Source organism: Dipodomys spectabilis, unplaced genomic scaffold (genome assembly GCF_019054845.1).
Source record: "Dipodomys spectabilis isolate Male_0828 unplaced genomic scaffold, ASM1905484v1 ptg000424l, whole genome shotgun sequence".
NCBI lineage: Eukaryota > Metazoa > Chordata > Mammalia > Rodentia > Heteromyidae > Dipodomys > Dipodomys spectabilis.
This window is the reverse complement of record NW_024871101.1, coordinates 1,806,000-1,821,068: the sequence shown is the minus strand read 5'-3', so window position 1 is coordinate 1,821,068 and position 15,069 is coordinate 1,806,000. Positions and strand designations below refer to the sequence as shown.

The 15,069-nt window shown below is 39.2% G+C and overlaps 1 pseudogene; it reads left to right on the top strand.

Annotated features, from left to right (window-relative positions):
• The first annotated feature begins 2,382 nt into the window (after positions 1-2,382).
• The window catches only part of LOC122097669, a 29,018-nt pseudogene continuing 16,331 nt past the window's right edge, over positions 2,383-15,069 (top strand).

The following is a 15,069-nucleotide window of genomic DNA, read 5'->3' as shown; positions in this document are numbered from 1 at the left end:
TGTATATCAAATATAAAGTGCGTTCAAAAATCAAAGGTAATGTTCAGATAGTTTGAATTATGAAAGTCATTTTCAGACTGTACTTTATCCAAACCTTGATTCAGTTTTTTGGGTGAATTATGTTTTTTTCTTTAAACAGAATCATGGAGCAGTCATAACTACGTACCAAATTTGATTCCTATCACCAATGATTAACACCGATTTGTGGGGGCTCAAAAAAAAGGACAATCATAACAATAAAAGAAGTCTATTGAATTATATATTTTCTACTTATTGAAATTTTGAAGATGATGACTATTTAAAGTCAAAGTTCTTAAATTCCTCTGGGAGAATAATTATGCTAATTTTTCTAAAGTAATAACTGAGGTCTTCCTTGAAATTTCTAGGAAGCTGACATTGAAATTAGGAAATAACACAATCAATAGCGTTCTTTTATAATTCCAGAAATGGTATGTAATATTATCTGTGGGCATTCATAAGTCACATATAAAACGACAAGTAGTTTTTAGTACTTCATCTAATTTGTCTGCCCATTATACAGACTTCAGAGTAATTTTTATCTTAGTATTATTAATCAGGAAGAAAAATTCAAATAACCTGATAGGCATTAATATTTCACAACCTCAATTACCTCAAAATTTTAGCGGAACTTCTCTGTGTCCCAATTTTGTCTAAAAGAAAAGCAAGATGAACATCATTACTGTTCTTCCTCTCAACCGTAATTCATAACTCAAATTGTACAACAGAAATTTTCCTGACCCCCTATAAAGGTTCATAACTAAAAACGTACACACTAGACCACCCCTCCCCCCGCAGTTGTTAAGTAAAATCCGTTCATAACTAAAACTGCTTAACGGATCACCCCTCCCCCTTTCCGAGGTTCATAACTAAAACTGCTCAACGGACTGCCCCCCTCCCGCTAAGTTCCTAACTACAAATGCTCAAGTAAATTACCCCTCCCCCATACACCTGCTCTGAGATCCACACATAAAAACTTTCAGGAAAATGCCCCAGCCTCCAAGTTTATAACTAAAATCGCTCCACCGAATACGGCCTTGCCCTGAACCTTATAACTAAAACATGCTGAAGGAAATCCGCCGAAATTCCTAAATAAAAACATTAAATGGACCATCTGCTCCTCCTCCCTGTTCCGATTTCATATATAATAACATTCAATGGACACCGCCGCCGCTGCGCAAGTTTATTACTAAAAATGCTCCGCGAAATACCCCCTAATCCTCCGCTCCGAGATTCACTTCTAAAAACACTCAACAATATCTCCCTCCTCCCAAAACAGACTTAGAGGTTCATCTCTAAACATGCGCTCCACAGAAAATCACCCCACTTCGAAGTTTATGCCTAAAAAACGCACTCCGCAAAATTCCGCCCTCCGAAATGTCTAACGAAAAACACGCTCCGAATCCCCCTCCGCACCCGCAACTCCTCACACTGTACACTCAAACATTTAAAAAAGAACTTTAAAGACCTTCTACCTTTTTCTTTCCACCGTTAAGACGAGTTGGGAGAAAAGACCACGACCGGGACAGACGGGAGAGGGTGGGCACGGGAGAAGGTGGGCGTGAGATCTGAAGGAAGAGACCCACCGGAGCCGGAAGGTTAGGGAGGGTTCTACTGATCACAAAGGAAAGGCCTAGAAAGGTTGTCAGGGCAACCCAGACGGGTCAAACGGTAGTGAGCTAGCTTAAAGAGCCACCCACCCATTAAAGCACCTGAAAAGGAGACTGAAGATGAAGAACGAGAATAAACTTGATCTTCCACCGCCCCCAAGCGACTGGTACGGTCCTAACCGCTGCTTCTCCCTGCAGCCATCTTGGCGTTGCCCCAGCTCCGCCCCTCGAGGCTCTCTGGATCTCCGCTCGCGTGAGGAAACAGAAACAGGAAGTGGGGCTACAAGCCCACGAGCGCGCGAGCTGGTCGACCCGGGAGGTGGCCTCGAGACTGGCACGTTGAGAAAAGCGCGGGCTTTGACACGCGCTCTTTTCCAACTCGTGCAGCCGCCGCCGGGTGTCGCCTCTCCGCGGGAAGCGTTCGTGGAATATGGACAGTATCGTTTCTCTTCTGCCAAGGTGCTGTCCAGGCTCCGACTCCGGGAACGGGAGGAGGGCGGGGGCTGCGGCCCTGGGAGGCGAGTGGGAGGGGTCCTGACCTTTTAGGGTGCCGTTTGGCCGCCTTTACCTACTTTCTGCTTTTTTTCTCCTCCCCTGACTGGCACCTGCTGCCATCGTAGATCGTGGAAAGTAGATGTGCTTTTTGGAAGAGGACGGGGGAGTTTAAGACTATTGATAGTCCATACGATCTTATTGAAGACTTTTACCACCTCTCTTGCGAGAATTAAACCCTCTAATTTGAAATGAATGGGGAATGTGTAGCCCAGCGCACCGAGTGGAGCGACACGACGGTTCTCGTGGTTTGGAGAGAAGGCGTAGGCTTTAATTATAATTCCAGAACCAATACATTGTAGCGGACGGCACTGGTATTTTCTGGGTAGCGGTGACCCGCAGCCATCCAAACTTAAATGAACTGCTTTTAACAGGGCTTTGTCCCATTAATACGAAAAATTCCTGTAGTTGCCAAACCTATAAAAATTCAGTAGCTCCGGTGTTCATATTTATGGTTACACCTTCCAACTAAACTATGTGTAGCCCTGACCAATAGAAAAATTAAATTGTATTTCATAACCAAAATGCCATCACCTGCAGCTCCAAATTACTGAAATTCTTCCGTCTTCCAGGAGTTGGCATTACAGAAGATGCATTAACTTTACACTCCCAAAATATGGGTAACAGTAAGTAATTGCTTGGTACATATTTAAAACTCCTTTGCTTAGTTTTGTTTTGAGGTCTCTTATTCCCACTCCTCCTCCTTTCTTCTCCCCCTCCTCTTCCCCTCCCCCCTCCTCCTTTGTCCTCTCCCTCCTCCTCCTTTTCACCTTCCCACCCTCCTTTCTCCTCCACCTCCTCCTCTTCTCCCTTATCCTCCTCTCCCTCCTCCTTTGTTCTCCCTCCCCTTTCCCCCCTTTTCCTCCCCTCCCCTTCTCCCTCTCCATTTTCTTCTCCTCCTCCTCCTTCCTCCTCCTCCTCCTCTTTTCTTTCTTCTCTCTTTTCTTCTTGCTCTACTCTCTGCTTCTGCTCCTCCTCTTCTCCTTCTACTTTCCTCCTCTCCTCCACCTCTCCTCCTCCTCCTCCTCCTTATTTCTTCCTTCCTTTCTTTCCTTCTTATTCCTTCTCTCCTTTCGTTCTCGTTTCCTTCCTTTTTTCTCTTTTCCTTTCTTTCCTTCTTCCCTTCCTCTTCCTCCATCCACCTTCTTTCTTCTCTATATCCTTTCTTTCCTTCTCCTCCTCTTCCTCCTCACCTTCGCTCTTCCTCCTTCTCCTCTCTTCCTCCTTCACCCCCTCCCTCTCCCCTTTTCCCCCTTTTCCTCCTCTCCCCTTCTCCCTCCCCCTTTTCCTCTCCTCCTTCCTCCTCCTCCTCTTCTTTTCTTTCTTCTCTTTTCTTCTTGCTCTCCTCTCTGCTTCTGCTCCTCCTCTTCTCCTTCTACTTTCCTTCTCTCCTCCACCTCTCCTCCTCCTCGTTATTTCTTCTTCCTTCCTTTCTTTCCTTCTTATTCCTTCTCTCCTTTCCTTCTCGTTTTTCCTTCCTTTTTTCTCTCTTCCTTTCTTTCCTTCTTCTTCCCCTCCTCTTCCTCCTTCCACCTTCTTTCTTCTCTATATCCTTTCTTTCCTTCTCCTCTTCCTCCTCCTCTTCTCCTCCTTCTCTCTTCTTCCTTCTCCTCTCTTCCTCCTTCATCCCCTCCTTCCTCCTCCCCCTCCCCTGTTCTTCCCCTTCCTCCTCCTCACTCCATCCGCCCTCCTACTCCTTTAATTTTTTCTTATTCTTTCTTCCTCCTCCTCTCTTTTCTTTTTTTTGGGGGGGGGGTCTGGTCATGGGGCCTGAACTCTGGGCCTGGGGGCTGTCCCTCAGCTCTTCAGCTCAAGGCTAGTGCTCTACCACTTTAGCCACAGCACCACTTCTTTTTTCTTTTTTGCTTATGTGGTGCTGAGGAATCGAACCCAGGGCCTCATGCGTGTAAGGCAAGCACTGTACCACTGAACCACCTTCCCAGCCCCCTCTCTTTTCTTCTTTGTGTCCTCTCTTTAATTCTCCTCCTCCTTCTCCTTGTTATGTCTTTCCCTCTTATTCCTTCTCTCTTGCTTTCCTTCTTTCTTCTCTCCTTGCTTTCTTTGCTTCTTTCTTTTCACTTTCCCTCCTCCTCCTCCCCTTCCTCTTCCTTATTCTCTCTTTTTAGATGTCACTAGCTTTATCTTGAAATACAGAAAGAAATTTTATGTTAATTCATACTGAGAATATTTTGAACATCTTATTGTGTGGTGAGGAAGGATTACCATATGACATTTCATGAACAGATGAGTGAAAAAGGCCCATTCATGACTGCACTTAAAATAATAGGGAGTAAAAATATATTTCCATAAACAAAAATAAAAACCACCGGACTAATTAAAGTCAGTTTTTAATCCCACTTTCTGTTAAGAAACGTGATTTAGATCAACATTTATATCCTTTGCCACATAGTTTAAAAATATGTTTAAAAAAATATTAACTGAACCACCAATTTCATCAAGCTGTTATAAAGATAAAATGAAGGGAGAGAAGTATGGGCTCAAATAGTAGGGTGACTGCATAGCATGCATAAGCCCTGGGTTCAGACCCCAATACTACCAAAACAGAAAAAAAGGGAAAAGAAACGAAATGTAATTGTCTATCAAATTGTAGTTTTGTAAACATGCTCTTAAGTATAACCAATTAAGTTGAAAATTGTTAACCTCTTTTCCCAGAACTTTTAGAAGGATTTGAAGTATAACTTTAAAGTATTCTTTCCTACTATAATAATGCTAGTAATTTTGATCCACCTAAACCAGGAAGCACTGTTTACTTTCAAATAATAAGGTAACAGATTATTAATTTTTATTGAAAATTATGCCTGACTGTAGTTGTTTTTAGCCTAGAAAAAAGATGAGCTATTCTTCAGTCTATCATATGAAGTGAGTTTAACTGAGTTGATACTGTCTGCTGTGATTACTTGTCTTGTTTATCTGTGTGAAATGCTGACCTTTTCCTTAGAGCATAGACGAGGAAAATGACACAGATGAGCTTGAGTAGTTTTACCTTTTATAAAATGTGAAAATATCATTGTTGTGCTATATCGAAACACTGTGTGATAATATAATTCAGTTACTGTGATTATTTTGATATCTTTCCAGACAAACATACTAAATGTACGATTATGTTTTATATTATATCTCACTTAAACAAATTTGAATGGCCAACTAGTTTTCATACAGGTATTTTATATTTGACAGCTATATTTACACAGTATGTTTGAAGACTAGGGTTGTATTAATTGTAAGAGTGAAACTAGTAGAAAAAAAGATATTTCCTAGTTTTTGTTTTGCTACTCTTTTTTCTTTTTCTCTGTTATTATCTCTTTTTCAGTTGACTTTTTTGATGCTGGTACTTGGGATTAAACTCAGGGCCTGGATGATGTCCCATACCTTTTTCATTCATGACTGATGCTCTACTATTTGTGCCACAGCTCCACATCTGGCTATTTGGTGAATAGTTCAGACATAAGAGTCTCATGGACTTTTCTGCCTGGAATGGCTTAGAACCACAATCTTCATGTCTCAACCTCTTGAGTAACTAGGATTATAGGTGTGAGCCACCAACAGAAAGCTTCAGTTAACTCCTGACTCGTGTGATTATTGTATTCAAATATGATTTTTTTTTTTTTGGTCTGGTCGTATGGCCTGAACTCTGGGCCTGGGTGCTGTCCCTCAGCTCTTTAGCTCAAGGCTAGCGCTCTACCACTTGAGCCATAGCGCCACTTCCGGCTTTTTTCTTTTTGCTTATGTAGTGCTGAGGAATCGAACCCAGGGCCTCATGCATGCAAGGCAAGCGCTCTACCACTGAGCCAACTTCCCAGCCCTCAAATATGATTTTTATAGGATGTTTCCTTTCTCATCTTCTATCCACTTTTTATTGTTTATTCCTTTTCTTATCTGTTTTAACCTTCGTTTAATTCTCTCTACCACCATTCTGATTATGTTTACTTGTGTACCTTAATAGACTGTCAATTTCTGGAGGATAGATCATTTTTATCTTCAAATCGCACAAAATGAGGAAATGACTCTGTAATAATAAATAATTATTTTACATTTTAAAAAATTCTTAACATATATAGAACACTACCCAAGTGCTGAGATCCAGAGTAGTGTATACATATGTAGATATATGTATATGTGTATGTATGTTTGTGCAAATATGTGCACACACATAAATATAACACAATGAAATCCATTAAATTTGAGTTGATCTGGACTGAAGTTCCTTGTTCCTGTATTTAGCAACTTCTCAGTTATCCATCTTTAGACTTCAGTTTTTATAAACATCAATAAAACAAGAGTACTGACAAATGATTTTAAGGTTGCTTTCAATTCTGATTATCTCAGCTGTGATTCTTTGATCTTAAACTAGACCTCCCTGAAATGCACAAACAGTGATAGATGTTCTGGGAACTTATAAGAGAAAAGTTGACTATTGTTACTACTGTTTTATTCTAGAGCAGATTCTAGGGTAAGAGAAAAGTTGACTATTGGTACTACTGTTTTGTTCTAGAGCAGATTCTAGGGTAACATTTCTTTTGTCAGTCATGGGGGCTTGAACTCAGGGCCTAGGGACTATTCCTGAGCTTTTTCCACTCAAGGCTAAAACTCCACCACTTTGATCCAACTCCACTTCTGGCTTTTTCTGCAATTAATTAGACATAAATTTCTCATGGACTTTCCTGCCTGAGCTAGTTTGAACCGTCATTCTCAGATCTCAGCCTCCTGAGTAGCTAGGATTATAAGCATAAGCTACATGCACCCAGCTTAGGATAATTTTTTTAAATTTCTTCCCTCTTAACTCCTTTTTTTCAACATCTAAAATATGTCCAAATGATTCCATAATTTTGCTGTATTAAGATACAGCTTTTTTTTCCTTTTTTTGTGCTGGGCCTAGATGCTGTCTCTGAGCTTTTTTGTTTTTCCTCAAGGCCAGCACGCTATGACTTGAGCCACAACTTCACTATGGACACTATGGACTTCTTTTTGGAAGTTAATTGGAGATTAGAGTCTCATGACTTTACTATCCAGGTGGGCTTCAAACTATGTTCCTCAGATCTCAGCCTCCCAAGTAACTAGGATTACTGGTCTAAGCCACCTGTGCCTGACCATAGAGTTTTTCTTTAACTATAGATAGACATAATTTTTAAATTTTTAAATATATTTTGTTAGCTTTAGTAAGTTGTACAAGGAAGTTTCATTTTGACATGTCCATATATACACAAAATATTCTTTGATCAGGTTGGCACAATTGGTTCATCCTTGTAATCCTACCCATCTGTGGGGACAGTAGTGTGAAACCAGTCCAGGCAGAAAACTCTGCAAGACGACTCCATCTCCAAAATAACCAGCAAAAAGCCAGGCTGTAGGCATGCCTAGTAAGCAGCCAAACCAAGCATGTACCAGGCCCTTAGGAATTTTTGGTTTGGAGGTTTTGATTTTTGTTTTTCTGGCTTTTTTTTGGTAGTACATGAAAAAAAAAAATACGTTGATTATACTTTCCATCACAGTCTCTCTTTTTTTGGTGCTGGTCCTGGGTCTTGAATTTAGGGCCTGGGCCCTGTTCCTGAGCACTTTTTTTGTTCTCAAAGCTATCACTCTACCTCTTGAGCCACAGCACCACTTCTGGCTTTTCTGGTTAATCAGATATTAGTCTCAAACACTTTCTTCCCTGGCTCTCTTCAAATGGTGATCCTCAAATATCATTCCCCGTGTGGGTAGGATTATAGAGTTACCCACCGAGCCTATCATGATCTCTTATTCTGCTTCCTTGTTCCCAAACCAAATCTGCAAACTTAATCTTTCTATTTGCATACATGTACATGAAGTCCTTTGACTACATTCACCCTTCTTCAATAATACCCACACCCCACACAAGATCTATTTTACTTCTTATCATTCACATTTTATTGTATGCTAATTGCTTATATATATTTCACAGTGATATTTTACATATGCACGCACACTAATTTAATCAAATTGACCTCCTCCATTTCCACTACCCTTATTTGCTATCTTAATTCACAGTTGCAGTGGATTTCAATATTGTTCATTGTTAATTGTTTCTTCCTCTCCTCCTCAAATCCTCTGAAACAGTTCCACAATTACAAACACATTATAAACATACATATATGATCTTGTATGTGTTTACACATATGATTATCTTTTTAATATTTAGCAACCATATATGAGAGGAAAAAAATGTATGCTATTTGTCCTGAACCTGTCTTACTTTGCTTAAACATGAACTCCACCTCTAACCATTTTTCTGCAAATGACATAGTTTCATTCTTTTTTAAATAACTGAACAACATTGTGTATATATGCCACAATTTCTTGATCCATTCGTCATTTGTTTGACTTTTGTGCACAATATGCAATGAATATGGGAGCAAAAGTACCTGTATTATCTACTGACTTATGTCCTTTTGGATATGTGCCCAAGAATGATACTGCTGGATTTTTGTTGATAACTATTAAAGCTGTTTTTAGAATGGTATTTATCTCACAATTTTTTTATGTCTTTGACATCTACTTTATTTTTATGTCAGTATAATTTTAAGGTCCTATTTAAAACATCTAGCTATGACTTATTTCATTATTTTGTTTTGTTGTTGTTGTTGTTGTTTTTTGGGGTCCGGTCGTGGGGCCTGAACTCTGGGCCTGGGGGCTGTCCCTCAGCTATTCAGCTCAAGGCTAGTGCTCTACCCTTTGAGCCACAGGCTACTTCCAGCTTTTTTCTTTTTTGCTTATGTGGTGTGGAGGAATCGAACCCAGGGCCTCACGCATGCAAGGCAAGTGCTCTACCACTGAGCCACCTTCCCAGCCCTCATTATTTTGTTTTTGTGTGTGCCAACTAGGCCCTAAATTCAGGGCCTGGTGCTGTCCCTTGGCATTTTTACTATCACTTGAGCAAGGTTTTTGCTGATTAATTGGAAGAAAGAGTCTCATGGATTTTGCTGCCTAGGGAGGCATCCAACTATGATCTTCGTATCTCAGCTTCATGAATATATAGGATTACAAGTGTAAGGTACCAGTACCCAGCTTCATTATTTTCTTAATCTTTTTTTTTTTTTTGGTCAGTCATGAGGCTTGAATTCTGGGCCTGGGCACTGTCCCTCAGCTCTTCAGCTCAAGGCTAGCACTCTACCACTTGAGCCACAGTGCCACTTCTGGTTTTCTGAATGGTTTATTGGAGATAAGAGTCTCATAGACTTTGCTGCCCGGGATAGCTTTGAACCATGATCCTCAGATCTCAGCCTCCTGACTAGCTAGGATTACAGGCATGAGCCACCAGCACTCAGCTATTATTTTCTTTATCTATTGTGACATTGTGGGATTTTTACAAAATTCTTTTATTGTATCATTTCTTTGATTCTTCTTGCTCTGTGATTTACTTCTTTCCCTATTACTACTTGAAAAGTATATACTACTACTTTTGCCCTAACATACTTATTAAGTTAATGTCAAAATTAATGAGAAATACTTTCTATCCAACTAACACAAAGATTTTTTTTAATATTTTCTTTCATTTTCCCAATTCTAAAATTTTCCTCATTATTTATGTTAGCTCTGCCTTAAAAAAAAAATTCCAGTGTAGATTTTGTGATTCTCTTGTGTAATCAGTATTTCTCTGGATTTATCTGTATTTAGTAGTCTCTGTGCGCAATAAGCCTTTATATCAGACCTAAGTATTATGTCAGACCTAGTTTTGTTTCTTGAAAAATACAATTGGTGCCTGATGTTGGTGGTTCACACTTGTAATCAATCCTAGCTACTTAGGAGGCTGTGATCTGAGGATTGTGGTTTGAAATCACCCTGAACAGGAAAGTCCTTGAAACCCTTATCTCCAATTAACCACCAAAAAGCCATAAGTGGAGTTGTGAGCTGTGGCTCAAGTAGTAGAGCAGAGCACTAGCTTTGAGAAATGAAAGAAAGTAGTTCAGGGACAGTGCTCCGGCCCTGAGGTTAAGCCCCAGGAAAAAAATATACAGTTTTTTAAAATTATTCACAGATTCTGTATTTGCAAATTTACTTACATGGTAAAGTTTGCATTGTGAAAATCAATATATATGGTACTTTCATGGTCATTCTCAGTCCTAATCAGAACAGTAAAAGTTTTAACTCACTAGACAGACATGCACATTCCCATCTGAGGAAGGAAAAAGACATGAATACTCCATAAAGAAATGTATTTTGCTATCTACTTAGTGCCATACTTTTCATATCTGTGTGCTTTTGGTTGGTGATTTCATATTTTAATGCTATTCACTATATTGCCTGAAGCTCTGGCTAGTATTCCTTAGTGTGAGAAGACTATGATATACTTTATGGAAAAGATAACATGTGTTAGATAAGATTCCTTGGGATTCATTTCTCTTAGCATCATCTTATATGGTCATATGTACATAGCTTTTGAGCTTTTCTGCTTGTCCTAGACATATACCAGTTATTGCAAATAAGGGAAATCATGGGACCTATGTTTCTTTGAGACTAGCTTACAATATAATTTTTTCCAAGTCTTTGCATTTCCTAACAAATGGGGCAGTGTCATTCTTTCTGATGGAGGCATAGAATTCCATTTTGTGTGTGTGTGTGTGTGTGTGTGTGTGTGTGTGTGTACCACATTTTCTTCTTTTGTATGCTTTTTTATTGGAAGAATACTGTACCGAGGGATTACAGTTACATGAACAAGGTAATGAGTATGTTTCCTATCCAGCATTTTTGTCTCCTTTGTTTTCCCCTACCACCATCCCTTCCCTCACACCTCCATATCCCCCCCCCCTCGCCGTAGTTGTAAGGTTCATTTTCAACATAGTGTTTTGTACATCTCATTGTTACAATGGGTCAACCTGTATCATTTAAACATTGTGTTTTTCCCTTCCCCTCCCCAAATTAGAGAATTGTATATACAAGATGCAGGGTACTGACATCAAATACAGTGAAAACAGAGGTTATACCATGGGGGAGGAACATATAAAAAAATCACATGATACATGATAAATACATTAGAAACAATAGCCAAAAAGAAAAAAGATATTTGTGTCTCCATCTTGGGGTTCATTTCACTTAACATCATCTTGTCTGGTCATATGTACATAGCTTTTGGCCTTTTCTGCTTGTCCTACATATGTACTAGTTATTGCAAATAAGGGAAACCATGGGACCTATGTTTCTTTGGGCCTGGTTTACTTAATATAATTTTTTTGAAGTCTTCCCATTTCCTAACAAATGGGGCAATTCTTTCTGATGGAGGCATAGAATTCCATTGTATATAGTATAGGTATGAGTCAAGCGGAAAAGGTCAGATAATGTGGTGTTAGGAAAACGAACCCTTAAATATGTATTTTAATGTTTTTTGTTTCTTTCATGCATGTGTTTCTAACGCATTTATAAGATTATTTCTTTGTTGCTTTGTATGTCCCTCCCCCACAGTGTAACCCCCGCTTTCACTATATTTGATGTCAGTATAACATGTGGAGGAGATGGGGACAAACAAGTCGTTTAAGGATTCAGGTGGACCTGTTGCAACAATGAGAAGTACAAAATGTCATGTCAAAACCAGCTTTACAATGTCGGTGTGTGGGGGGGAGGAGGGGTATGATTGGGTGGGGGGGAGGGGGAAGGCTGGGAAGGGAGGTGAAGGGTAAACAAAGGAGGAGGCTGCAATGCTTGGTAAGAAATTTATGCATTATCCTGCCCATGTAATTGTAACCCCTCTGTACAGTATGTTCTCAAATAAAATTAAATTAAATTAAAAAAAAAGAATTCCATTGTATATATTTATACCACATTTTCTTGATTCATTCATCTACTGAGGGGCTTCTGGGTTGGTTCCGTATCTTAGCTATGGTAAATAATGCCCAAGATAGAGACACAAGTGGTTCTTATCTTTCTTGTTGTGGTTTTTAATATATGTATAATGTACCATGTGATTTTTTTTGTTTCTTTTGTATGTTCTTCCCCTATGGTATAACCTGTATTTTCACTATTTTTGATCCCTGTGCCCTCGTGTATATACATTTTTCTAATTTTGGGAGAGGAAGGGAAATAACAAAATGCTGAAATAAGGATATAGGTTGACCCATTGTAAACAATGAGATGTACTAGATACTATGTTGAAAACGAACTTTACAACTTCCAGGGGCAGGGGAAAGGGGTGTAGGGAGGAGTTGGGGAGTTTGAGAGGGAAGAGATGGTAGGGGAAAAACAAAGGAGGAGGTAACAATGCTCGTAGGAAATGTACTCATTACCTTACTCATGTAATTGTCACCCCTCTGTAGAGTATTTTTGCAATAAATATATATATACAAAAAAGCTTCTTTGGAGCATGAATTATAGTGCTATTGGCTGTGATTTCAATGTTAATGAAATAATAAATATTAAATGAGATATGTTACCAGAAATAGACATAAAATTACATTATTGATCAGCTGATGACAATGTGGACTCTTTTTTGCTGTCTAAGACATTCACTTTATTCAGTGATTAGTTTTTTTTCTTAGTGTATTTTGAAATTCTTTCTTAAAATTTTATTTTATTGTAAAGATGCTGTACAGAGGGGCTACAGTTACATGAGTAAGTCAATGAGTACATTATCTGTTGAGCATTGTTACCCCTTCCCTTGTAGTTCTCCCACTATTCCTTCCCTCCCCCACCTCCCACACTCCTCCCCACCCCACCTCTACCTGAAGTTATAAATTCATTTCCAATATACTTTCTTGTGAGTATAATTGTTGCACTTGGTCATCTTGTGTCCTTGTTTCAGTGTTATGTTATTCCCCTTCCCCTCCACAGATTAGACAAATGTATATACAAGAATCTGTACCAAAATCAAGTACAGTGACAAGGGGATATACCATAGGAGAAGGACATACAAAGGAAACAGAAAAATCATATAGTACATTTATAACAACAGCAACAAGGAAAGACCCCTTGTGTCCATATCTTGAGGTTCATTTCACTTAGCTTCATCTCATATGTTCATATGAACATAGCTTTTGAGCTTTTTCTGCTCATCTGATAAAATTATCCTATTTGTAAAATGACTATTGCAAAGGAAGGAAACCATGAGACCTAAATTTCTTTGGGACTGACTTACTTCACTTAATATTATATTTTCCGAGGCTTTCCATTTCCTAATAAATGGGGCAGTGTTATTCTTTCTGATGGAAGCATAGAATTCCATTACACATACACACACACATACACACACACACAATATCACATTTTCTTGATCCACTTATCTACTGAGGGGCAAAGGTGGACTCAGTTTATCTCTAGAAGCAGTGTTTCAGTAATTGCTAACGTGGTGTTTGTGGCGAATTACATGTATTGATTGTATATATTTTGAAACTTAAGTGTTTTGTTTGAAATTTTTGCTCAGTCTGACTTATATCTTTAGATGTTACAGTTCAGTTCTTTTTTTTTTTTTTTGGTCCATCATGGGGCCTGAACTCTGGGCCTGGGTGCTGTTCCTCAGCTCTTCAGCTCAAGGCTAGCACTCTATCACTTGAGCCAAAGCTTCACTTCCGGCTTTTTCTCTTTATGTGATGCTGAGGAATCAAACTCAGGGCCTCCTGCATGCAAGGCAAGCACTCTACCACTGAGCCACCTTCCCAGCCCCAGTTTGGCTCTTTTGAAGTTATTTTAATCTTTAACATTTGGAAGTTTACTATGGCATGTCTAGGTATAGATTTATTTTGATTTGTCCTATTTGAGATTTTTGTGGTGTTTGGATGGATTTTATTCCTCTCATTAGCTGTGGAGAACACAATTTCTCCTTGATTGCCACTCTTTCACACACTTTATTATGTTTTTGTAGGAATCCAAATAGTATACCTTCACATTCTATTTCCTTTGCTCTATTTTATTTCATCTTAATTGTGTGTGTGTGTGTGTGTGTGTGTGTGTGTGTGTGTGTGTGTGTGTGTGTGCGTGCGCGCGCGCGCATGTACATGTGCATGCATGCTGGTACTGGGGCTTGAATTTGGCCTGGTGCTCCTGCTTAGGTTTTTCTTTCTGTCATTTTACCACTTAAAACTTCATTTCTGGCTTTTTGCTAGGTTATTGGAAATAAGTCTCAGATTTGTCTGCCTAGGCTGCCTTTGAGCCTAGATCCTTAGATCTCAGCCTGTAGAGTAGCTAGGATTACAAGTGTGAACCAACAGTGCTGGACATTCCCATCTTTTCTTTTTCTTGGTAACATTGGGGTTTGAACTCAGGACTTCATGCTTGCTAGTCTTGCTTACTATTCCTTGAGCCACATCTGAATCCCTGCTTATTGCTGGTTACTTTGGATATGGTGTCTCATGGACTTTTCTGTACCACTAGCTTCTAACTATGATCCTTCCAACTCCTGGATTTATTTCCATCTTAAGTCAGACCTATATTGCAGTTTACTGATTTTCTCAAGTTTATATAGCTGTCACTTTCACCCATCTATTCATCTAAACCTGTTGGAATCCTGAAATTTCCAGGCTGAGGATGTCTCCAACTTGAGATTGTATTAAATTAGTGTTTTAAAGCACTTTAAACATTCACACAGTGAGAACAAGGAAGTTTATTCTTAGGAAAGGATCACAAGAGTTCAATAGTTATGTGCTTATGATCATATAAAATGATGCTTATTGAAATGAACTCCGATAAAGGAAACAAGAAGGTTTGTAACTCATTTGTGGTTCTATTTTTGTTTTCTTTCCTTTGTTCTTTGGTTTATTCCCTTTTGTCACTGTTTTTCATTTCTGTACCCTTGTCTTGTATAGAAGTTTATCTGAATTAGGGAAGGGAAGGTGAATCACAGAAATGATGGTACAAAGAGTGACCCAATTCAGCAGTGATACTATGTTGGAAATGAATTATACAACTTGGGGGGAAGGTGAGACAGGAG